The sequence below is a fragment of the Pezoporus wallicus genome, unplaced genomic scaffold (assembly GCF_028554395.1).
Source record: "Pezoporus wallicus isolate ANWC-B61680 ecotype Strahan unplaced genomic scaffold, APGP_CSIRO_Pwel_v1 contig_4788, whole genome shotgun sequence".
Lineage (NCBI taxonomy): Eukaryota > Metazoa > Chordata > Aves > Psittaciformes > Psittacidae > Pezoporus > Pezoporus wallicus.
The window spans coordinates 296,304-321,508 of record NW_026638769.1 but is presented as its reverse complement, the minus strand read 5'-3'; positions in this window follow the sequence as shown (position 1 = coordinate 321,508).

The following is a 25,205-nucleotide window of genomic DNA, read 5'->3' as shown; positions in this document are numbered from 1 at the left end:
CTCAGAAGAGCTATGCCATATGTACGCTATTTTGTCTAAGTATTTTCTCTATATGAAAAGTGGAAGAACTAGCTTATCTTTCTTATTACTTTTTTATATTGCACTACTTTTCTACTTTGTTAGTTACAATGGGAGAAGCTATTCTCTCGCAAAGGCAATTTTCTTTCCTTACATGCATGCTTTAAAGATTTTAAAGTGTGATTTGCCCTTACCTGCCAAAACAAAGTGACTTCAGCTAGGACTATGGCAGATGCTCTGTTTCATAGCTCTCGAGTTTTCTACCACAAGAGAAGGCATCTTGTGTGGTACTGCTCTGCTAATGTAACATTTTATACAGTTGACTTCTATTTCCTCGTAAAATGTTTGTTTTATCTGTTTATTCAAGCAACCTCATTAGCTGTCTCTCAATATGGTAGCAAAGCCCTAACACAAATTTACTGCAGCCTAAACATATGAATCAAGTGGAGTGGTTTAAAGTGGAGCTCTGTGTGTGGTACTGGAGCATCAAAACCTTCAGCCTCCCCAAAAGCAGGCACAGCAATTCAGGTGCTCCTTAGGGACTCTTATCAATTCCTGACACACTCAGAGCCAAGAGTAGGTGGACTCTTTTTTCATGCTCAAGATGGAAAGGGTATGCTTAGATGTGCCCTAGTGCCCACGTCCCCGTCTTTGGCTACCATATCCCGAATGCTTACCACAATCTTGGCCTCATCTGTCCCAAGTCACTCATTGGCTTTGGGCTGTACTCACCTTTCCTCAGCCCCTTCCATCTCGGTGCTCACTAATCCCCACACAGGGAAGCACATAGAGGTGTTGCTGTATGAAGAGAGCCACCTCCAGGCTGTGTAGGAGTTTACAATCCAAACTGGACTTTGGTGTCTTCCACCAGGCTGCATTTGGGAGGGTTTGATGGGAGGAATACACCTTGATAGTATTTTCTTAGTAATACTTACCCCACATTACCCTTCCATTCCAAAATGTTTGCCTTCTCAGCCTGTTTCTCTTTTCTCAGCAAAGTGGGGAAGTGGGGAATATATATGACTTATGAACAGTCTAAATTGCTAAAATACCTGGGTCAGGGCAATCCAAGCACATCTACAGATTGGGTGGAAAAGAGATTCAGAGCAGCCCTGTGGAGAAGGATTTGGGGGTGTTGGTTGATGAGAAAATGAACATGAGCTGGCAGTGTGTGCTTGCAGCCCAGAAAGCCAACCGTATCCTGGGCTGCATCAAAAGAAGCGTGACCAGCAGGTCAAGGGAGGTGATCCTGCCCCTCTAATCTGCTCTCGTAAGACCTCACCTGGAGTATTGTGTGCAGTTCTGGTGTCCTCAACATAAAAAGGATATAGAACTGTTGGAATGAGTTCAGAGGAGGGATGATCAGGGGACATATGAAGATAGGCTGAGGAAGTTGGGGCTGTTCAGCCTGGAGGAGAGAAAGGTGCGTGGAGACCTCATATCAGCCTTCCAGTATCTGAAGGGTGGGTATAGGGATGCCGCAGAGGGATTCTTCATCAGGGACTCTAGTGACAGTACAAGGGGAAATGGGTTTAAACTTCAACAGGGGAAGTTCAGATCAGCTATAAGTAAGAAGTTCTCTACTGCAAGGGTGGTGAGGACTGGAATGAGTTGCCCAAAGAGGTGGTGAATGCTCCATCCCTGACAGTGTTCAAGGCCAGGTTGGAAAGAGCCTTGGGAGACATGGTCTAGGGTGAGGCATCCCTGCCCGTGGCAGGGGGGTTGGAACTAGACTACCTTAAGGTCCTTTCCAACGCAAACCACTCTATGATTCCGTGATTCTATGCCCTGCAGGCAGGGCACATTTTTGAAAGTTTAACACTATGTAAGTAAGTGATAATATATAAGTTAATAATCATTCATGGTTGTCATATTTCTATTTTTATATTTATAACTGGAGAAGTAGCATTAATACACAAATACAGAGACAGACCCTGAGAGATTTCCTCCCCTACAGTTCTGATACAGGTAATCCAAATCATTTGGAGCTGTATTCCTCTGCACTGTAAGAACTCACTTTAATTCAGCATCATGTAATGTTAAAAACACCCTAGTTATTGAAACATATTAAGTTCTGTGGTTTATGTTTATGGAAAAAAAATTGAACTTGTATAAAAGCCACGGGAATCAGATATAGAGGTATATGTATAAAGAAAATGAGAAAATGTCAGTTTTGTTGATGTCTCCCATTTCTGCCTTTCAGAATTTGTTCTGATGGATTTCAAGCATAAAGAAGCCTTAGTTTTCATATCATGCATTGTAAAGTATTAAGATTCAAGCTTAAGCTGAGTTAAACGAATCATAATTTTGGAAGTAAATCTTTCAATTTTCAGCAGAGAATCTGTGACAGCTATGATACGGAGATGCTATGGCATAAAGAAAAGGAACACCAGCAGCATCAACTGCCTAAGGTTATGTGAGAAACACATTATTCCCAGAGGAGTTACTGCATGCAGCCCCATGGCTGTCATGCACAGTTTCAGAGCTGATTTAAAAATCTGCAAAAAGACAAGAGGATGAGACACTGCCACATTAATTAGTTCACCACAGATCAAATCCAACAATAAATCACCACATGCTCTCATGGGCTGCAAGAAATTAATCTTAAAATAATCCTGACTACTTCAAAAGTAGACCAGTTAGATTAAATAAAAAAAAGAGACAAGATGACCCTAGCAACAGTACTCATAGCAAAACATGAAATGAATGAGAAGTCATTGTGACATATAAATGCATTACAATAACAAGATGTACACTAAGACTTGCAGATCAGGCCTATGTCTGAAAAAAAAGGAAATAATTTTCCCCCCTCTTTGGTGAATTCATCTTCAAATGTGATGCATTGGCCATGTCTTGGACACACCTATAGATGCCAAGCTGACCTCACAATTTGCTCACCCCTTCATGAGCAATGCGGACTAAAGGGATTGTTCCCTACCTTTGTTACACAGATGGATTGAAAACATGAACTTCTACAAAAAGAAGTTTGCAGGACACAAGCTGAACAGTTGGCTGCTATAAGTGCAAGCAGGTTATAAAAAGCCAAGTCAGCTCTGATCTGACAATTTGCAATACCTGAGCCAGGTTTTATTCCTCACCCAAGTTCTTGTTGCATTGGGGCACCACAGAAAAGCAAACAACTGTGAGTGCATCTTAATCTGAAGGATGGAGGTGAGGAGAAACTCTATCCAGCTTCACCCTTATGAAGAGGTAAAAGTGACAGCTCCACAGTTCATACTGTGTTCACAGGCAAAAAAATAAAGGCTTCACCCTAAACTTCATATAACCACCTTCTTCACTTCACTTCCAGGCAGATTTCCTAGTTTATATGTGCATATTAGAATACAATATTTGACATTTCTGTCCCTTACCTTCTGCACAGTTTGCAGTATATTTAGCTTCAAATAACAAAATCACAATGAAATACATTTATATCTCACAGCAAAAAAAAGATGAGAAAAACATAGAAGCCTTGCTTTTGTCTGTCAGTTTAAATATTGAAAAAGCGCCAAAGCAACAGCAAAAGCTGATCACTAACTTTTTGCTTGTGGGACTCGCATGTTCAGGCATAACACGGAGAACAACTTTTCTTTTTTTCTCAATTGGTTAGTCCAAAAACTAAACTTTTATTTGATATAGATCTAGGTCTAGATGTAATCATCCCTGCTAAAGCCCTTCCAAATCTGAGGATAAGTTGATGCACTAATGCCTGCTTTAGGTTTGCAGATACCCTGATATCATGTCAATTTTGAAGCTTAATGAGAGTGGAGGCACAAACGTCTCTCACAATTTCCCTGAGGACAAGAGCTACTCACCAGGAGAGCAGGAGGCTGGGCTGCAACTTGTATTAAGCCCTTGGTGCTGGGGTAGCACCCACAGTTTGACAACACATCGGCCCCACTCTTTCATTCTATTTGATTTCTGATTAAAACCACTTTTTCACTCAGCAGATGAAAGAAGATTGTTTCTCACACTGTCAGTGAGCCTTGACAGATAGCTATATCAGCCCTGGTTTGTAATTTGTATATAAATTTGTAATTCAAATTTGTCATTGGTTTGTAATTCAACATATAAATCTAATTTATTTTTTAAAACAGTATTAATATTTGCATAAACTTCATATCTTACATTTTGTTGCGTTTTTTCCCCAAACTTAAAAAAGAAAAAGCCTGAAAAGAAAAAATGTCTTCAGACTTACAATGGTAAGTCTGACTTACGATGGTAAAAGAAAGCCTTACATTGTGTTTTGCTTGAGGTTTTGCGTTTCAGGGTTGTTCTTTTTCTCCTGTGACTTGCTAACTGAATGTTTCAGCTGAAAGAAACATTTCTCTTTTGCTCTGTTCTTCATCCTGCTTCATGACTAACAAAAATTGCCAGCATTAATTCAAAAATTGAAGGGGAGTAGAAACATTTCCTTCATGAGGAATTCACAGATTTTGGGAAAGTTATTCTGAATAATATAAAATAGAAAGCTGTTCCAAATGTCTTGTGAAATAAAATTATCATAATAATTCTCAAGACATGGAAAATGTTCAAAGGTTGTTTCAAGTTTAAAAGTTTTCAGGCTAAGATCTTATAGCAAAGTAAAATTAATTTGAAACGAAACTCAAAATGTTCAGATAAGGCAAAACCAACACACAACTATCACCAAAAGCTTTGTATTTAACGTGTTTTCTGAAACTTATAATAAAATCAGTTTGTGTTTGCAGAGAACTGTTCATTCCAGCAAAAAAACTGTTTACAACTGAAACACACCTTGCAAGAAATTTGCAGCTGATTTTACAAATTCTCCTTAGCTCCATGCAGTGACTGTAAGTGCTGAGTGGCATTGGAACAGCCATTTATTAATGCAGCAAAACCACTGCTTCTGAAGAAAACATCAGAAAAGGTCTGAAGCTTTTAAATAGGAATAGGTTCTATCATCCAAACTATCCTGTCAGTGTTCCCATGAAGCTGAAGTCCGTTGCACTTTAAGTAGCATACGTCATAGGGGGGCTGGCCTTTGAGCATGCCGGGGTCTGCAATCTTTTCCTGGTGGGCTGTCTGCCAGCTGGGCATCACCAAGGTGCTGGTCAGCGATGTGCACCCTACCCCTGGCCCTTCTGAGCTGTGTCCCCATCATGCAGCAGTGTGCCGGAGATGGAAGCTGGGACAGACCTGCTTTGGCCGCTCTCCACTGCATCACACAGATCTGACAGCAGAAGAAAGGTGGGTTTGTACAGCTTGCAGTGTTATGCTGAGGTGCCACATGAGTGAGGACAAACAGCCAGGGTGGGGTCTGTGAGTCTAATCCTGTCTCTGTGAAGTCTCTGTGACTCAGAGGTCAGTGGGATGGAGATTGGGCCAACACTGAACAGTTCTGGGAACCCCCTCTTCGCATTTCAGCTGCACTTCCCTACCCTGCTTTCTGCTTCTGGGGCCTGAGACAATTTTTGTCATAAAAAGCCTATAAAATATTTTCCCCAGACAGAATCCTTAGTTACTGCTAATGATGCTGAGAAGCTTTTGGTATCTTCTGAAGCAAAGGTCACCAAAGGCTGGGCACCCTCTTGGTGGAGAGCTGACCTGTGGTTTTTTTTCCCCCGACATCTGGAGCCCATTAAACTCTACAAGTGTGTGACGCTGATGTTTGTGGAGTTGGAAACCCAATGCATAGCAACCCACCACAGCTGGAAAGACAGAGCAAGAAAAACTGCTCTTGTCTCCTTTGGAGACTTAATTTTCAAATATAGCGTACCCCTATTAATTTTCAATAGTTACCAGGCATGGAATTGAATTATGCAAATGCAGCAGGTGCAGACTGTGGTTTACAAATCCAGAGGGAATAGACCTTGCACCAAAATGATGCAACCCAATGAGACGTGCAGTCTTTTTAGTCTCTTCTTGCACACGGAACATGCTGTATAAAGCTCTGTACTCTTTTAATAGTATCTTCCTAAGATCATAAACAGTGAAAATGATTAGGCAGTACAAGTGGCATTAAAAACCAGTGATGATCATCTGTTATGACTTAGTTCCCCTGGGGGTCCCGGGGGAGGGTCTGCAGCACTGAAAAATGCTCAGAGAAAGAGCCCACGTGTAGCAGCAGCAGCAGTCCCAGTATTAAATTACAGCCTTAATCGATCACTATCCCCTATTCAGCCTTGCGAGGGTGTCACAAACTGTTATGGCCAGAGCTGTTTGTACATAACCCTTCCGGGAGAAAAAGTTGCTAATTGCTCTGTGCATACTGTTAAGAGGGAGCTTGAAGAAAACAGTAATTTACCTAATGGACTGTGGGATCCTTTTACCTCAAGTGCATTAAGTGGAGGTAAAGAATAAGAAATAAAATTGGAATTCAGGGTTTGTAATGATTATAGAGAGGGTTCTTTCTGTTTGATTGAAAAAAAGAGAAAGGTTTCTCAGCAGGGACCGCTAATGAACTCTGGAGCCTCTAACCTTCCTGTCACAAGTAGACAGCATGTCACGTCTCCCACACACAGCATATGCACATGTGCTTTAGGACTGGGATACCTAGGAGAAACCTTTGACAGTTTTGTTGTTGCTGAGTTCCCAAGGAATCATTGGTGTGCCTGCAGAGAGTACAGGCAAATCCGCAGAGGAGAAACTGTGGGATGGAGCAGAAAGGTCTCTGACTCCCCACTCGCTCCAATGCCACCAGAGTATTGGCATGGTTTGAAGCTGCTGCGTCCTGTTAGGACTGTATGAAGTTCCCCTGTAGGCAAATCAGCTGAGCTAGGGATTTGAGTTGTAATGTGAAAAAGTTTGTAATGTTTTAAAACATGAAAAAGCCTCAATGCCTTGCACATGAAGGCCCCATCTCCTGATTTAGGCAATTTATTCGGTACAAAAAGAAAACAAATGAAAAAGAATGGACGACTGAAAATGTTTGTTTGTTTTAATGTGGTTAGAGAGAGGAAGGGTAATTTAACAATCTTCAGAGTAAGATTTTGGATTTAAACCAAAAGAGGTACAAACTTTTCTGAACATGAAATTTCCATAAATTTGCTAATATATGAAGAAATACATAGTACCCTGACTTTGGAACAAAATCCATGTTGGGAATAGTATCCTTAAGAAGAGAAAAGGAAAATGGTCTTTGGAAGTAGAAGCAGATGAATAGTATATTTTTACAGAGAAAATATTTAGTTAATATTAGAAGTTAGTGGGGTTAGGTCAGACTTGCCACAAGGGCATTATCCCTCTCTCTCAAGATCCTCACACTGGTAGCACCTACAAAACCACTGCATGTTCTACCATTCAGGTCACACTTGGATCCCTCCTTGAAACAAGACAAAAAATTCTGGCAAGGTATAAGATATAAAACTAACAAGGAAAGGAAAATATAAGAACTTGAATGCAGAATAGTAGTATAATTGATAGATTAGCAACTCTGGGTTATAAGAATCCACATAGCAAAGTTAAAAGTTTATGAAACAGAGGTAAATACTGTATGAAAAAGTTAAAAATAGTAAAATTTCGGTTTCTACTCAGAAATGTCTTCGAGACTTAAACAAGCTTAGGAGGAGGAATCAAAGTGAGGGAAGAGAGACAAAAATGAGCTCCTTCGGAGACACTCTAACAGGAGAAAATTGAAATAGGAGGTCTTCTCTAACCACTAAAGAAAAGTATTTGGAAAGGTGTAGCGGCTGTGAAGTCAGGAGAGCAAAAAGCCTGAAGATTTCTTGAGTAGATCCAGGAGGATAGTCTGATTTATGTCTGCTATAAGAACTAATGAGTAGGGGAAAACTGGGGCCAAAGTGGAGAATACCATTCACCTAGAATTAATGGCACTTTCAGTACTGTGGGAGACTAGTAAAACTGTGAATTCTAAAGACTTTGGGACATTTATATGCTATTGCATGCCTTCACTTTCATTCTGCAATTCCACAGAACTGAGAGAAGATATGCTGGCATAAAATTTGTATAATGAGGTGATAAATTGGGCTGTTATTTTGAAGAGGGGAAGGACTGTAAAGAAGTGACAGGCTTGATTTGTAAGCGCTAGTTTATAGCCACAGGAAAATGCCAATGGATATTAAATGGCTAATTATCATATCTAGAGCTAAATTAATGGCTTAGACTCTTGCATAGATTTCTTTTTAAAAGAAAGTGATCATCTTAATCAAAATACCCTGGAATGATAGCTTTGCTTCAGATCATGACCTAAAAATAATTGGTCAAATTTGGTGAACTAAATTCAAACTGGTTTATCAAATCATTAGTAAAGGTTGCCCCTAGATGACGATTTCCATCATTTAAATTATCCCTTTAAAGCAATACATTTATTCACTCTGCAGGTGGTGGATCCTAAGAAACTTGCAGAACTGTGGGTCTCTAGAAGAAAGGTATGCAGACTCTACCTAGCTAAAATTGTCAAAGGAGTTTTATGCAGTATTGGACTGCATTGCTTTTCCACGAATATGTAGTGTTCCTCAGCTAACATGCAGCAAGAACCCCATGATACTGCTTCACTTTCTCATATATCTCATACCGTGGACATTTTGGTAGCATTTTAGAGGCAGGCGATTTTTGAAAGCCTGAGGCATCCTCTCCTACTTCTCCTGAGCTCCATGAGAGTAAGATAGTCTCAGATGATTAAATCCCTCCCAAACAGCAAGGAAGAGTGACTTTTTGTTACTCAGCCCCCAGTGCTGGCTCCTGTTAATCTGCATGTATATGTCTTTTCCAGAGACATAACATATTCTGCAGGCTGATTTCAACATAAATCTGTTTTAATCCTGATGGATGGGAGTAAAGCGCAGTTTCATGGAAGCCATTACAGAGGGTATATTCTTTAGGAAACTCTTTTGGTACCTAAAGAGTTTTGCTTGAGCCCAAGAAATGACAATATTCTCTTGCTTGCACTTTAAGAGTACTTCTTTCCCTGTTGACCAAAGCTGACATATGAAGACAATAAAAACCAGACAGCATAAGAAAACAGCCTGAGACATCTGTTTTTGTCTCCCATAACAAGGGATGAGGTACTCAGTTTTGTTAATGAACTAAACCAAGGAATGACACCTCTGTGAACTACTTTAATAAAAACAAATGTAGTGAGACAATAAATGAAATTATCATGATATATATAACGATTAGTGGAGCTGTGCACATACTGCTTCTCACAGGAGGATACGAAAGCTTTACAATGGCTACTGGTTGCCCTTTCCTTATTCCTGTATGCCAGCTGAATACCAGAAGACAGGACTGTGTTGCTACTGCCTTCAGAGTATTACCAAAGGCAGATGTCTGTCAAATCCCCCAAATGGAGCTCAATCAACTTCAGTAAGACCAGTCTGCATTTGCTTACTAACAGTCAGGCTACTCAGACATTTGATACACTCCAACAGTTCAGTAGAAAGACTATAGAACATCACCAAAAGTTTTGGACCAATGTGGATGCATATTTCAAAAAGGATATTAGGCCACAAGCCTACAACATGCCTTGCTTGCTTAGATGTTAATAAACATAATGCTCCAGTGTACCATGGGCTCATCAGCATACTGGCAGACATGCATTCCTCCAGCCAAGCTTTTCTGCAGTGCCCCCAGTGTTTCCTGGGCTCCAGGTCGCCCCTAGACAGTGATTTCCATCATTTAAGTCAGCCCTTTAAAGCAATGTATTATTCACTCTGCAGCTGATGGATTTTAAGAAACTTAATTTGTGGGAAGACAGCCAGGACAACCACCTTTTCTTTAACAGCTCATCCTGGAATATTCTTGGGGTGGTCTTATTGAGATCTCATCATCCCTCCCTACAAGCTCCCAGCAACAGATTATCATTAAGGTTCACTACAGATTGCTTGCCTCACTTCCCAGAAAGGTAGGCAAGGCTGCAGAGACAAATGAACACATCCACAAACCTTTACATCCTTTCTCTGAGTGTATCCATGATCTTCCAGACGTGTAGCTGCATCCTGCACTTGTGGAAAAACACAGAGCACACCTAAAGACATAAAACTCTTCCACTGCTTTTCTTTCTTTTGGAGGAGCAGAAGGTAAAGAAAATAAATGTCACAAAATATATACTACCTGCAGGTAGTATGCACATATACAAAAAGACATATGCACACTGCAGAGAATGATGGGAACAGCGTCACAGTTTCAGCATCTGGTGTGGGATCACATCTCATATAGAAGTGTGACTGTTTCTCAAAATTAAGGAAAAAGACCACAAGGGCATGTGTTCAGGGAGCTTTTTGTAAGTTATTCCAAAGGAATACTGTCTATACACAGTACTTCATACTTCCATGTAGGCCTCCCCTCAGGTACGCAGCTAACTTCTGAGGTAGCTATTTCCATGTTTCAATAGTAGCAAGGAAGGGCAGCAAAGACAGTAGAACAATTTTAATGTATACGTCTCCTAACAATGTATCTCTCTGCTTTCCATTGCTAAACTATTCTCATCCTAATTACAGGGCCAGAGCTTCCCAATCAAATCTCCTGAGAAATCCCTGGATCTCACCAGAAGTAAATACTCAGCATGAAAGTTCATCAATCCGCATATTTGTAAAATCACATTTTAGAGAAAAGGGAGTAAGTGGTATTCCAAATGAGAGACAAATGTCTGATACTGTTAACACAAAGTCTGCAATCAGCTTCTTAATTTATGGGAAGACAGCCAGAACAACCCTTCTTTTCTTTAACAGCTTTCAAGATTAAGATGTTTCTGACCAAACCAATCCACTGATTGCAAAGGCAGTTTTCTCCAGAATCTGGCTAGCTGAATTTTTTGAAATACATTTTTGTTGTATTTTATTTTTCCTTTTGGAGCAGGCAGAGCTTCTGCATGAACAATAGATGCCTTCATTATTGGAAGCACACACCATGCAGTGGAGAGAACTACAAGGTGTTTTACCAATTATTTTCTATCCAAGTAGCTTTTGGATATGTTCCTTTGTTCCTATTTACATCTCAGTTTTAATGACTATGGGTGCTAAAAAGTTTCTGCCTTAAGCACTGTCATTTACAGTGACAAAATTAACTTTCAGACTTCTATCCAGCTCAAGAAAAAAAGCTGGTTTAACGCTCGCTCGCATCTTTTTCCAATAGAGAAAATCAGCACATCCTTCTGGCTTCTTCTTAAGAAATTCAGTGCTTCCCTTCAATCCTCATTCACTCACTAGCAAAGACATTTTTACTCCAGAGAGACAGGAATTGGGTGTCACTCACAGCATCATGTTTCCTACCTGAGGCTACTTCTGCCACAGCACTACTGCACCGTTCGACTTCCTTGGGGGTGCAAAAAAAGCTCAGTGCTATCTTGGACTTGACTCTGCTGACTGGATCCCATAGCATTGTTTCACATTCTCTACACAGAAGTCTTCTACTGAAGGCAGTTTATTATTTCAGCTGAACAAAGTAAAGTGACATAGGTAAATCTGTCTACCAAAAAACGCAAGAAGCAGTTATGAAATTTCTAAAATTACCTGCTAGAATCTATGGCTGAATAAGAGACTATTTCAGACAATAAAAACTTTCAGATTTATCTGTGTGCTTGAAAGCAGGAATTAGGCCAGGGTAAACCGCAGCTTCTCTGCATCAGTGCACTGCTGTTATTGCTGTATCATGGGGCTGAGAAAAGCTCTGCTGGTGAGACTCCCACCAGCCTGTCATGAGTGCCTTCAGACTAGGGACTCAAAACTCTTTCTGGTCCCTCGTCAGCCACTCACCTTTCTTTCAAACATGCTTGTGTCAGTTACAGCAGCCCTGACCTCCCCTTTCCCCCCCTCCACACACACATCTTCTCACACACCTCAGTTCACTGATGTAGCACGCTCGATACAGGATCCAGACAGGATGGTTAGGCAGATTTTCACCCCAAAATGAACTGTTGAAGTTCCCAAGAGATATGCTGGTATAATCAAACTGGTCCAAATGAAAATACTTACTTTCAACAATCACGTGAGAAGCCAAACAAATAGCATTGACCTGCTCTGGCAAAATAAAAAAGTAATGGGAGTATATTTGTATTATTACATCTGATGCTGTCTCTCCTGAGGGATTATACTTTAGGACAGAAAGAGAATGACTGGTTTTTATTTTATCTTCCTGTACAAAACCCTCCAGACTATAAGAAGGAAATCAGTCCTTTATATTTTTTCCCCCGGTGTTGAATCTAATCCAAGCATAAGGAACAAGCAGAAATGTACACTACATGTCTTCTGATTGATTTTGAAATAAGGCTGTTGTTCTTACGATTTTCCATGAAGTGCTCCTAAACAGGCAGACAAGATAACTCTCAGAGCATCTTTGAAGAATTCTGGGTTCTTTTTTTTTTTTTACTTTACAATGAATTTATTCAAAAGCCAATATGCTTACCAAGATAGGAAAGACATTTACATACGGTTTTAAAATAAATGAATCTCATCAAAACATCTGTCCATGTGGCTAAATTAATCTGTTGTGAAACTTCATTGAATTCACAGAGTTTTGATGACATGACTGAATTTGGCACAAAATTTTACTTCAATAACAGTTGAACACTTGTGGGACTTATCATTTAAAACCAGAAGATTTTGGTAGAGTTGTGAATCCCCAACTACTTTTATAAAACTAGACCTGGAAATGACTCAGATGATGAAGCTGAACTTACTCTTGTAAATGTTAACATCTGACCCACTTCCCCGAGGCTCCCTGTATAGTCAGTGGAGAGAATAGACACTTCTAGAATAGATGAGCTATATCCTGAACAAACCAATCCCTCTCAAGAGACTGTGGAGGGAACCTTTGGTGTCTAGTTCACTTTAAGAAGTTTATGTCTTGTAGACTCTCTAAGTCAGGTGAAGCCAAAAGGAAGTTTTGGATCATCTACTCCTGAAAACCCTATGCCCTATTACTTCATCCTGTTGCTTCTAAATTATGCCTGGCTAAAGTACGTTTCACTAGAGGCACTGAAGCATCAAGATTTGAAGACTCAGTGGGTGGATTTGTTCCAATGGCTAACCCCCCTCCTAAGGCTCACACTTCTAACATACCTGATCAGACAAAAATTAGGAGACAATATATCTGAACTATAAGTCATTTATCAGCACAAGCAGATAGATGCTCTATACAAAGAAAAAAAAATGTGCTTTAAATGTCATCTAAAATGTCCCTTCCAGAGGGACATCTAATATTTCTCTTAACTCTTCTGTATACATACACATGTGTGTGTAAAATGTAAGGCTACCTTATTACTGCATCAGACAAAAAGTTCTGTCTAGCCTGGTATCAGGTCTTTCAGTGTGACCAAAGAGAATGCCTAGGGAAACTAATAAGATCAGGACGAGTATGAATGGTGTTTTCCAGACATACTCTCCTTGCTTCCTACTCCTTAAGATTCCTTAGTCAGACATTTTTCCTGATATGGGTAATCTCATTGGACCTGAGGCTCCTTCACTGAGCATTCTTTATCTCCAGAATTTTCAGTATCTACAACATCTTGTGCTGAGGTGCTCTGGAGTCAACCTACTTTTTAGGCAAAAAGTCAGATGCTGCTTTACTGATGTAGAACCTGTCACCTACCTGTTTTATTTAACTCTTTCTCATTCTTGTGTTGAGAACTGAAAAGTGGGTCCTTGTTCAGCCACCCAGTTCTGCTCAGGAGTTTAGAGACTTTCATCCTGTCCTCTGCCAATCACCTACTTTTCAGACGGAAAGAGACCCTTACTCAGTAGTTCTTTGTATGGAATTCCCTCTGTACCTCTTACCACCTTTGCCATCCCTGAACCTCTCAAAGCTCTACCCCATCAAAGCACAGTCAGCAGTTCTTCTCTGGTGGGCTTCTCTACTCTGGCAATTATATTCAGAACTGAGCAGCCAATACTGCAAACTCCTAATCTGGATGTGAATAGGAAGAGGAGAGACAGAGAGGAAAGGAGCAGTCTTTCAAACCAACTTCCAAGGAAAAATATGCCACCCTTGTGAAGCTCAGGTTTCAAACACCCAGTGAGCCCTACTTAGCCCCAGCTGCAGCACAGAATTAGTCTTGATCAGAAGAACATGCCATTTTTATGGGTGTCAGTTTTGCTATGGAATAAACTTGGAATTGTACTCCCCTTTTAATTCCTCAGTGTAATTAGTAGTCTCCTGTCTCCCACAGATCCTTATCATTTTAATGGACAGAATCGCTGTTCACATGCAGACTGTTCTGGTTCTGTTGCCAGCAACTAAAGTCTTGTTTCATTTCTGTTTAAACTTTGGTGAGCACACCTTTGTAATTTCTGTTTTATTGGTGCTAACACCTACCCTGTCAGCCACTTGAATCTGGTCACACCATGACAGTAACCAAGGCTTTGGTGTCTTACCAAAGATAGCTACAAACTCTGTCCTGCAAAACTGGTGAAGACTAAACTCAAAAAGATTTGGTGACACCATCAAGGGGTTAACTCTGACATCCTAACATGCTCTTCCTGGAGAAACTATCTCATACTGGGACTTTGGATCAATCTGCTGCCCACTGCCTTTGCAGCATGAGCAATTATAGGCCCAAGTATTTCTTTTGCTCTTTTGACACTGCCCAAGGAATCATTTAATGAAGCCTTCATAGACCTGGGTGACTTTATAAGCAACTTTTCCATGGTTGCTTATTTGATTTCCCCTGCTTCACTGTTGTTCCCATCTCTTTCTGCAAGTAGGCTAATGTATTTGATGCTTTCTGGCATAAATGCTCAGTGCAGCTGGGAATTCTGGCTGAGCAAGAGCAGAAAGCAAATTCTAAATCGCTAATTACTTTCATCATGGAAAAGGGGACTCCTGGAGTTTCCCATAAATAGTTCTGGTCTGTGTGACCCAGTGAATGTCATTAAATCACAGAGGCTAGCACCTCAGCTCCTGAAGAGCTAACAGCCTAATCCAAGATAAGACTTGGTAAATCAGTGCAGCAAATCACATGAGAGGAAGGATGCTAGGGCTGGCTGTGATAAATGCTCTATAGTTTCAGAAAAAGTTTATAAAGCCACAAATCCTTCCAAGTTTTGCTTGCTTGCTTTCAGATGTAAATAAATGCAGGCATGTTCCCCTGGCTATGAGAAGCTGGTGCTTTTCCTCAGTAATGCAGTCAACATGCATCAAAAGATAATCATGAAGAAAAGCAGCTGTGACTTCAGAGATTAACATGGGGAAGAGACTTTCATTTAAAGAAAGCAGAAATTGAAACAAAGAGATTGTTGCTCTGCTGGCAGAACAAGCAGCAAGTAAGTTATTTGAGCGCAACCCCATGTGGGACAAAGTAGAAAAACAAGTCAGCAATATTTTAAACAAAGAAAGTAATTAAGCATCAGGAGCTTCTGTATACTTTTCTTCATTCTTGGTCGGGGTTTAATTTTTCACCACACTGAAGCTATGCTTTCCCCCTAATCTTTTGTTATTGGCGTTGCTGCTTGAGTTGCTGTGAGGAGTTGTCAGCTCCCGTCCACCTCAGTGCCAGCCACTGCCTCAGAGGCTGTTAACACCCTTCGTGCACCACTGTGGATGCCCTCAGTGCCTGAGCCAAACAGTGATTCACCAAGTAGAAGACCAGTCTGATAAAGGATGATGGAAAAAAGTTCAACCCAATCCAGAACAATGGCACTTGAACTCTCACCATGTTCAGAATTACTGTATGTCCCCTCAGTGTAAACTCAGTCAGAGCTAAAAGTGGCTTCTCCTGAGACATCTCCTACCCAGGATGATGATCTCAGGGGTTGCTCGGCACAGATCTAGATCTAGGTCTCTAAGGCAGGACTGAACCACAGTTTATCCAGTCCAGGGGGTGTTCATTTTGAATCTGTACACTGGAAAAAAAAGTCAAGCTTAAGCCAAGTATTGCTGTATTTGATCTCACAGGTGGCTGCACTTTCTGTGTGGTTATTGCATGGCTGACAAAGCAGGGTCTTGGTTTTGCTGGGGCATCTGTATGTCATCATAAAAGAAGGAAACAGTCAAGATGGCAATATGCAAAGCTGAAAGTCCTAACAGAGAGGGACTGAGGCTTCTGTGTTTGTTTGCGGTAAGTAGAGAAGGCTGTCCCCACTCTGAATAAGACATATTTGCAACGAAAATTAGTCCCTGTGCCAGGTGATGGTAGGCTTTGGTTCAGAAAGGATGCTGGGAGGAGGCCTGGAAGCTAACTGGAAACCAGCTCATTCATTAGCCATTTATGCATTCTTCTGCCAGGTAGGGTATTGCCTTTAGATTAATATTTATGAAGATGCTAGCCTATACAGAGGTATTTGATAGGTGAAACATGCCAAATAAATAGCAGGTTACATTACACTTACAAGTGAAATCTCTGGGTTTGTTGTTTTGTGTGTTGTTTTTTTTTAAAAAAAAGCTAATTAGACAACAACAGAACAGGAGACTGACATTTTGATGAGAGAGCACAACTCAGGAAAGACAGCTTGTCTGGAAACCTGAGAGATGTGAGAAACCTGGTGACACAAACAACGTGAGACTTGGTGAAGCTGCCATAAGGCAAGTTTTATTGTCAGAGGGGGGTTCTCTGCTTATCGTTAATCTTTTTTCCACAAGAATCTCTGTCAGTTTATTAGATTCCATACTATAAAGCAGCCACTGCCACTGTCAGGGTTTAGCTGTACAGCAGAAGCTTTCACTGTGTGACCTTTCAGAGTGGTGGGGAGGTTGGAAACATGACAAAGAGTTTAAAAAACCAAACAAATGTATTTTCTCACTAAATCCATTATTTATATTTTCTATCTCCCTTTCTAAAAATTTCCAGTAGAAAGTTAAGCTATGACTAACACTGGTGGGATTTTTCTTTTTCAAATAAATCCTTTCTTTGAGTACATCATTAAAGGATGTGTTACTACCAGGTCTGGTGAAACTGCAATTACAGTGAGTGCAATAAATAAAAGCATAATGGCTCCACTGCATAAATAATGGCTCATTATCCCAGTTTTATTGGTGTTTAGTTTGCTGAGCCAATAACTCGACCTGCATACCCAAAGAAACTCTTCTGATCTGAACAATTTCTGCTAGGTTAAGTGAAAGAGAAAAAGGAAGAGGATTTGTAGGAGAGAGGACATTTGGTCACCCTAGTAGCCCCCTTGCACGGGCTTGCACCACTGCTCCCCAGATGAGGACGTGTGGCAGAATCCCACTTTGCCATGATGCTTACCATGGGTGGTACCAGCACAGTAATCCACTGCTTTAAGAGTGTGCGCCCAGCCTGGGTAACCCCCCAAAATCCCTGATGGGTTCAGTCTGTGGGGGTAATGGTTTAGATCTGGTCCCTCCAGACCTTGCCTTCCCAGCCTCTCTGGGACCCCTTTCACATTTCCATTTGCTGAATCTTTCTCTCCCAGTCTCTTCAACACTTATTTCTGTTCCGGTACCCTTGGTGAGATTATTAAGACATTGATGTTAATTTGAAACCTGCCAGCCACCTCAGGGCACCTCATTTCCACCTGCCTGCTGATTTCTACCAGGTGTGAGCTCCTGTCTTTGCACCGATGTACATGCTGACATGCACCAAACCAGTAAGTAGCAACAAAACCAATAGCAAAGACAACAATCTGCAGAGAAGAGCATGAGCATGAAGTTTTCTTATGCCCCCTACTCACTTGCCCTGCTCTCCAGAGCAGGTATGATCTAGCCCTGTAAGGCAGGCAGGAACTGTGTTCTAAATTTTGGTCTCACTGCCCTCTTGGCATAGCATCAGACTCTAAAAAAGCTCACAATCACTCTGCCTTTTGTCATCTGAATAATAACAACAAATGAAGTAGAAAACCCCAGCTCCTTGGAAAGTTTTGGCACTCAAGCAAGGAAGAATTGTGAAGTATTGATCCTCAATCAGAGGTGCACTTGGATGACCAGAACAGACGATCACACAGGCTGCTTCTGACATTCAAGTTCATGCTGAGTGCTTCTTCCCCACTGCAAATACAGTCAGGGAAAGTCATGGCGCTGCTCACACCAACGGGGGGGGGGACAAAACTGGGGTCTGGATGATTATTCATTGCTCATTCAGGCAAATGTCTGCTTGATGGGGACATGTCGTTCAGCTCATCACAAATGCAAGGCACTGAGTGGTAACAGATGCATCTGCAGGCTAGGCATATAACCAGATTACCATGGTGTAATGAGTTATCGCTATGTCACCTGAGTCCAGACAACAGCCTGTGCCTGTGCTCCCCATGGCAAATGGAGCACTTTGCATTTGCAGAAGTACCTGTGTACGTTTTATCTGGACCAGCCAAGCACACCAGCTCCCACAGGTCACACACTGACACTCACAATGTCAGAATCTCCTTTGGCAGCTGACACTTTCCTACAGCTGGTACCTCTCCTTCTATGAACATGCTTTCCTCTCTTGGTGAGCCTAGCGGTCCTGGGTGCCCCCTGAGAGTGCTCTGAAAACAAGCCATCAGCAGGATGACCCAGACTGACCCAGAAAATAGGCAAATAATATGAGATTTTCTACCATTATTATGAATTTCTGATATTCTCTTCAAGTAGTTGAATTATGTTCAAAAGTGCTATAAAAATGGCATTAGCACAGGATTGTGCTCAAAATGCTGGCTTTCTCTTGCATACTGACACCCTGGGTGGTCTAGTATTTCTGAGCCAAACCTGAGTCCAATACAACCTCCCCTGGCCTAGGTTTCATGCTCCAGGCATTTTCATGTGAAGTTCTTCACTGGGCTGCGTGCACCATCCTCTACAACTCAAATGACTGCATGGGTATTACGAGATTGGAATTATTGGCATGCAGCTCCTCATTGCCCCTTCCCGGGGCAGTAACACCATCTCCAGCCATTTTGGACACGTACCAAACAATTCTCTCTGGAGCCTGGCAGGCAGGCTGGCTCAGTTCAGTGCACTTAGCAAGCACCCCTGTTATGAGCATGGCTGTTAACACTATGGAACTCACTCCTACAGCTGGCTCCCTGACTTTCAGTCATTGCCATGGTGGGTGGCACAAAGCCCTTTCTAGCTCCTATTTGGGTCCCAGGTGATGGCTTGCATCTTGGAGAAGCTGCACAGGAAGCCTCACATTTTACCAAGCTCCCTCTTTCTTTCCCTCCCACAGCATCCGGTTTCTTTTATTTTCATCCTATCTGTGTAATTGTGGGTTTACTTTCTGGTGCTGACTTTAGCTCAGTGGTGCTTGTTTTCCCTTATGATTGATATTTAGAACCGAGGAGATGCCAGCTCTTCCTTGGTGCAAAACAGCTGAGTTTAATACATTGCATTCATTTGCTTTCAAAGTAGTTAGATTTGCTGTAGTTGCTTAAATCCCCTCTGTATGACCCTAACTGGGTCTTTAATAGGGTATTGCTGAAATACTTTTATGAACTCAGTGTAGTTTCTTTCATTTATGCTTCCATGTTTACAGAGTCGCTGCAGAAACAATCATCATCAGTGTTTTTTAGGGAAGCTGAAATCATGAAATTACCCCAAACCTAACCGTTACTCAGAACATTTAGTTTAGGTTGTGTTATCACAGATCTTGGTGAGCTTTTCACTGAATGCTGTAAACAATGGTGCAGAGAAAACATAGTCCCTGTCCTTCTGTTCCAGTCCTTCTTGGTGGTAGAAACCCCCTTTTTAATAGTCTGGGCTATGCCTGGCAAGTCATGAGCACGCTGCAAATAATATATAAACAAACCATAAACATTAGGCTCCAATAACTTCCTTACTTTTTGGTGTGAATGCAATTTTGGGCAATTGCTGTGTTCCGTTGGGCTTTTCAGTGTTACTCATCTACAGCATTGTTTCATGAGAAACTGAAGGTCTTCAATATAAATATTCGATGGTGTTTTTTCTAGATGGAGGCTAAGGCACCAATTTACTAAGCTTTTTTTTTTAATGGAAACACATGTAAGGAAAGAATGGGACTTCTGTTATCCTTAAAGATTAAAAAAAAATCAGTGCTTATTTAACTGCTAATATATAATTCCATTATCATTTTTGAATAGCACATTACCAGTAATTGGTTTAAAATTTATAGCCACATCTATATCACATCCATTATCTAAGCAGATTCAAAGAGTGTAAAGACAAACAGAGCTAATTGAAAACAGCCAGTCTCATGAACCAGGTTTGCAAGAATTAACCTACTGGAAAACCTGGTTTGACTTTGTCAATTAACCTTCAATTGAACCATCTTTCCTGGGACCTCAGTGCCCCAGTGCTGCAGCACAAGAAGCATAATTTATAGTATTTTTTATGCCTGAGCACTTGCTCAAAACTGAATAAAATACAAATAAAAATGGACAAGACCTCAGGCATTCCATGCAATGAGTTAATATTTCTTACTGTAAAATGATTACAATATTTCTCAAACATATTTAAGTTCAGATTGCTGCCTTATGGAGGGGAATGTATGGTGGGGGATTGAGACAAGATTAGAGGTTAGCAATCAAACCAAAAATCTAACGGAGGCTGACAATGACCAAGAGAGACAAGCAAATCGTTACTCCATTTTTGTTCCCAGAATCAAGCATCAGATGATATTTGTATTCCCCTCTGGAGATGTCATTACATGCAAATATTAGTCATGGCTCCCTCTGGAGCTTTCTCGGTCCATCAGACCCAGCATCCATGAGCTTTCTTCTCAGAATGTAACCTTAACTGCAAGATTTTAACCTAATTTTATAAAATTAGTTTTAAAATCTTTATAGGGAATTGTCCTCCCTTTCTAATTGAGGTTCCTTCAGATGACCCCACTGCTTCTTTGACTGCTAGAACAGACACAGGGCCCTGGAGCTGGGTTTTCTGGTCTGCAGCACCAGGGATTCAACACTCCATGGGTACAGTAATAATAACATATGTCAGGCACCAAGAGCTCCTATGTGAATGCTGGATGACATGCTTTATTTTGAAGAGATTTTAAAAGAATATCAAAAATGCCTCTTCTTCTGCTGAAGTCCCCTGAAAGTTACCCTGACTTACAACTCGTTACTCTAGAGTACTCTTAGCATTACACATTTCTGTCTGAAATATGCATTGCCTTTATTTTTAACTTTAATGACATGTAAAGCTAGGTATTTTTAGTATAGAGACTCTACGCTACATATTAGTAGAGCCGTACTGATATCAGAGGTTTTTTTCCTGACTCATTCTCCTTGATTCCAGGAAAACGCAATCCTTCCCTGAGCACATGGTTTTATTCCTGCCATTTGTTCTTCTGACTGATGAGATTGAGGAGCACCTACCTGAAATCAGCCTCTCTTGAAATTCCATGTTAGAGATACTCCTTATCTCAAGTAAACTTCCCAGAGGAAAATGTCTTGGCAAAACTCTGGCAGTGGGGAAGTTTTGTCTAAAGGCCCAGCAAGACAGCAGCCATAGTCTCTTCTTACCCCAACAGCAGCTGGAGGAGCTCTAATTATGTATCATTAAATTATTTGATCTGATGTTTCCTCTCCTTTTGCTCTTTGCTTCAAAGAGTAGTTTCAAAAGGTTAAGAGAGAGAAAACAACAGACTAAAATCACACTTAGTTTTTTCATGAAACACAGCAGGCTCAGAATGGGATCCAGTTCAGGCTGCCAGTCACAACAGTAGTAACAGAGCTTACTCAGTGCAGAATAGTGCAAAGGGTAAAACTCATGTCTTAACTAACTGTGCCTCTGTGTTGCAGGTGGTTGAAAATTGCACAGCTAAGCACTTCCAAAGTGGGTTATTGTGCAAATAGGGTGCCTTCAAAAACTGAATCCAGATGTCTATATACGTCTTTAGATATTGATATCACTAATCAGTTTGCATCCATCACCCTGAGGACATTTCCAGACACATGTGATCCAGAGATACCATAGCCAGTACAGCCTAGGTAGGATGCTGGCAGGAGAGAGTTTGGAAAATGTCCTAGTTTCCTCCCTTTTGTCTTTGTCTTGTGTTGTTTAGAGATTTGGGGATTTTTTGCTCCTTCCCTGAATAACCAATGTGAAACTACTTTTTCTACAAGGCATTTTACTTTGCAGTTCCCCAAAATTATCTGACCTTAATGAGCTGCAGTTGTGTCCCTGTTGTCCCAGGGATCTTCCATTTATCCGCCAGGAACTTCCCTCTGCTAAGGTTTGGAAAGCTCTGCAGCAAAAATGAGAGCAATCTGAGAAGATGGAGGCATCTTACATAGCTGGAAGTATCAGGGCGATATCACAGCTGGAAGTGTTACATACTTTTCACTAATCCTAGTGTGTAGAGCTGTTAAAGTACACCATGGAGAGGCAGAGGAAAGCAAATGCTCTGTGAGCCATCTGAAGTTCAGTTCAGGCATTGCCAACCCTTTGCTGCTCACGGGCCTCCCAATGGCAGTGGAGGGATTTATTGCCCAGCAATAAATCAGTTGACTGGAGAGGACCTGGCCACAGAGGCAGTACGAGTTATGTGGGGTCAGTTACACCCTAGAAGGAGAAAGCTCTGTAGGTCAGCAGCCACTGGTACTTTCCAGGGTGAGAGCTTTTTTAAAGGCTGTGACTTCCTGCCTATTGAAAAGAGACTTTGATACAGAAGCCCACAGAAAACAGTGTGCAAATGGCCTGGGAGGAAAAAAAAGTAATTTCAAAACATACCTTTTAGTTTTCCATTTGAATGCTTTTATGGCGTTTTCCCAGTTTCCTGGTGAGGCACCAATAGGTAAGAGTGCTTCTCTCTGCAAAAATGTTTTGTAGATTAAGTTTAGAAGATCTCCAAAAATCCAGTTCACTCAAACAACCTCGAGGTCAGAGGCAGATACTGAAGCAGCACACCCAATCCACCAACCTGTTTTTACACCTCCACTGGCTTCACCCTTTCCTGGAGCCTCCTGTGGGTCCCAAAACAGTACTGAGCCTGCTGCTTCAGTCTATCTGTCTTGCTAGACTCCACTAGAGAGGCAAAGCTGTGGGAATGAGGACCAGCCTCCCACTGGGAGTTGCAGAGACATGACTCCTTCCTCTCTCCAGAGCCTGCTAGGTTAGATGGAGTGGAGCCATGGCTTAGAATTTTCCTGCAAGTTTCAGTACAGGAGTAGGATTCAGGCCATACTGTGACCACTGTAGTATTCAAGCACTGCACCTTTCCTCCCTCGTCTCCCCTACTCCATTATGCAAGCCGGGTAAGATCTTTCTCAACCTACAATGAAAGAAGAGCAAGATTTGGAGTGACACATTCCTGGAAGCTTTAGGAAAAACAATATCAGGTCCAAAATCCCCTCAGATGCAGGAAGCGGTCATTTCTGTTTATCAGGTGCTCTCTTGTCACAAGGAAGCTCTCCAGCTACAAATACATTCAAACACTATTCTTCTCTATCACAGACCTAAACGCAAACCACAACACTCAGACTCTTAAGATTTTGAGTCTAAAAAGAATCAAATGCTTGAAAATGAAGAACTGCTTCTATCTGTGAAAGATCTGTCCCAAGTATTTAAATGAAAGTTTAATAAACATTTAAAGGAAAATGTTACTTTTCCACGTTAAAAAAAACAAAAAACAAAAAAACAACCACAAAAACTGACTCCTTTCCGGCATGAAACAACATCATACTTCTGTGTTAAGTACAATAACTAAAGACGCAGTTTTCATTGTAGAAATAAAGAAGAACCCATTGAACTATATCAAACTGTATTGGATGGGTGTTGCTAAGAGAAGTCAGCCCTGTCTTTGAAGACAGCTGTATCTCAGAGGTAGAAGTCTATATATTAATCTTGTGTGCCAGCAAAGATGATTCTTTACCTTTTCTGACTTTGTGTTTTTCTCATATAACCTTAAGATACATCAGTTTTCATGTTGTAGCAAAAAATATCTTTATCAAATCTATGGTAAGAGACTTCTGCCAGGGAGATGGCACACCACTTGCTGATCTCCATCCCAGAGCTGCAGTTTGGTCTCTGTAAACCACGGCTATGGCACAGAGGGTCTGGGGCAAGTGATGTGGCATGAGGTAGAGGCTGTCGGTGCCTTGGCAGGTGGACGGGCAGCATGGTGCTGGCTGTGGGTCTACAATATGGCACACTGCGGTCCATCCAGACCCACTGCTCTGACTGCAGGCATGTGGAGGTGGGGTCTGCACTGTCAGAGCAGTGGGTAGATCACATAGCTCAGCAGTCCTTGGTGGGGAATGCAGAAGCAGCCACCTAATGCATGCTGGAAATTCATTAAAGCCCATTGAAAGTACCTGTGGCAATACCAGGAAAGGGAAGGAGGTTCATGCAAGTTCCTGTGGTATATGTTGTCCATGACATCCAAAAGCCCAGCATCCTGTCCTGATGAACAGAGATCTGGGTGGTTTTGTGCCTGCCCATGCAGCACCCAGGCTGGCAGCAGATAAAGCCAGCCAGCTAGACAAGATAGTGAGCAGTAGGACAGGCTGAGAAGGTTTCAGGCATTTGGCTGTTCCAACTATCCTCTACTGAAATGTCCTCGGGACAATATAGGAATGGTGTTCATCTTCCTGACCAGCAGCAAGACACAGGACTCCTTGTCTCCTCCACAAGGGCATCTATTGCCACTGACTTGGTTGTGCAACCTTACTTCTCCTGCATCCTCCTGTCCTGCCTCCCCTGTTCCAGCACCACCACCAGCCTTGAGCCCCCATCTCCAGCCACAAGCACGTGGAGCTGCAAATCTCCCTTTCTCATAGGTTCATAGAGCCAGTATGCTTCCACAGCAGTTCCCCTCCCAGAACCTATTGCTCCTTTGAAGCCACCAGGAAAACCGCCGATTGCTAATCGTCAGGCAGCAGATTTGCTGGGAATAGAGGCACCAGTAAGCCAGCATTTGCTGATTTGTGGCCTCAAAAGGAAAACCTTAGTGCTGCACATTCTCTACACTCCATAGCATGGTTCCCCATCTCTGTCTCCATTCTTTTCCATCCTTTTGCTCTTTGCTCTGCCAGCTGCTTGCCTTTTTCCAGGGGTCCTGTGTACAGGAACCATCCCTGCCTTGTGGTTGGAGGAGGCTTGGCTCAGCATGCTGCTTCCTCAACCCCTTGCACTTGTAAAAGGGAAGTAAATAATACCCATTGTACCTGTCTTGTTTGAATAACATGGAAAAAAATGTCTGCATTTGGTGCCTGCAGATTATCATATCTTTGGCAAAGGTGAAAACACAGGACAGATAACACAGAGGTGCACCTGTAAAACTTGGTGATGCTTTCCTTTAGATCAACTTTGTGATTTTGTAGCCAGCTATAGAAGAGAGTTGGGGGAAAGGACAGAGCAGGGAAGGGTTGGGTGAGTTATCATTCCAGTTCCTGTCCTTCCCATGCTTCAAAAAATGAAAT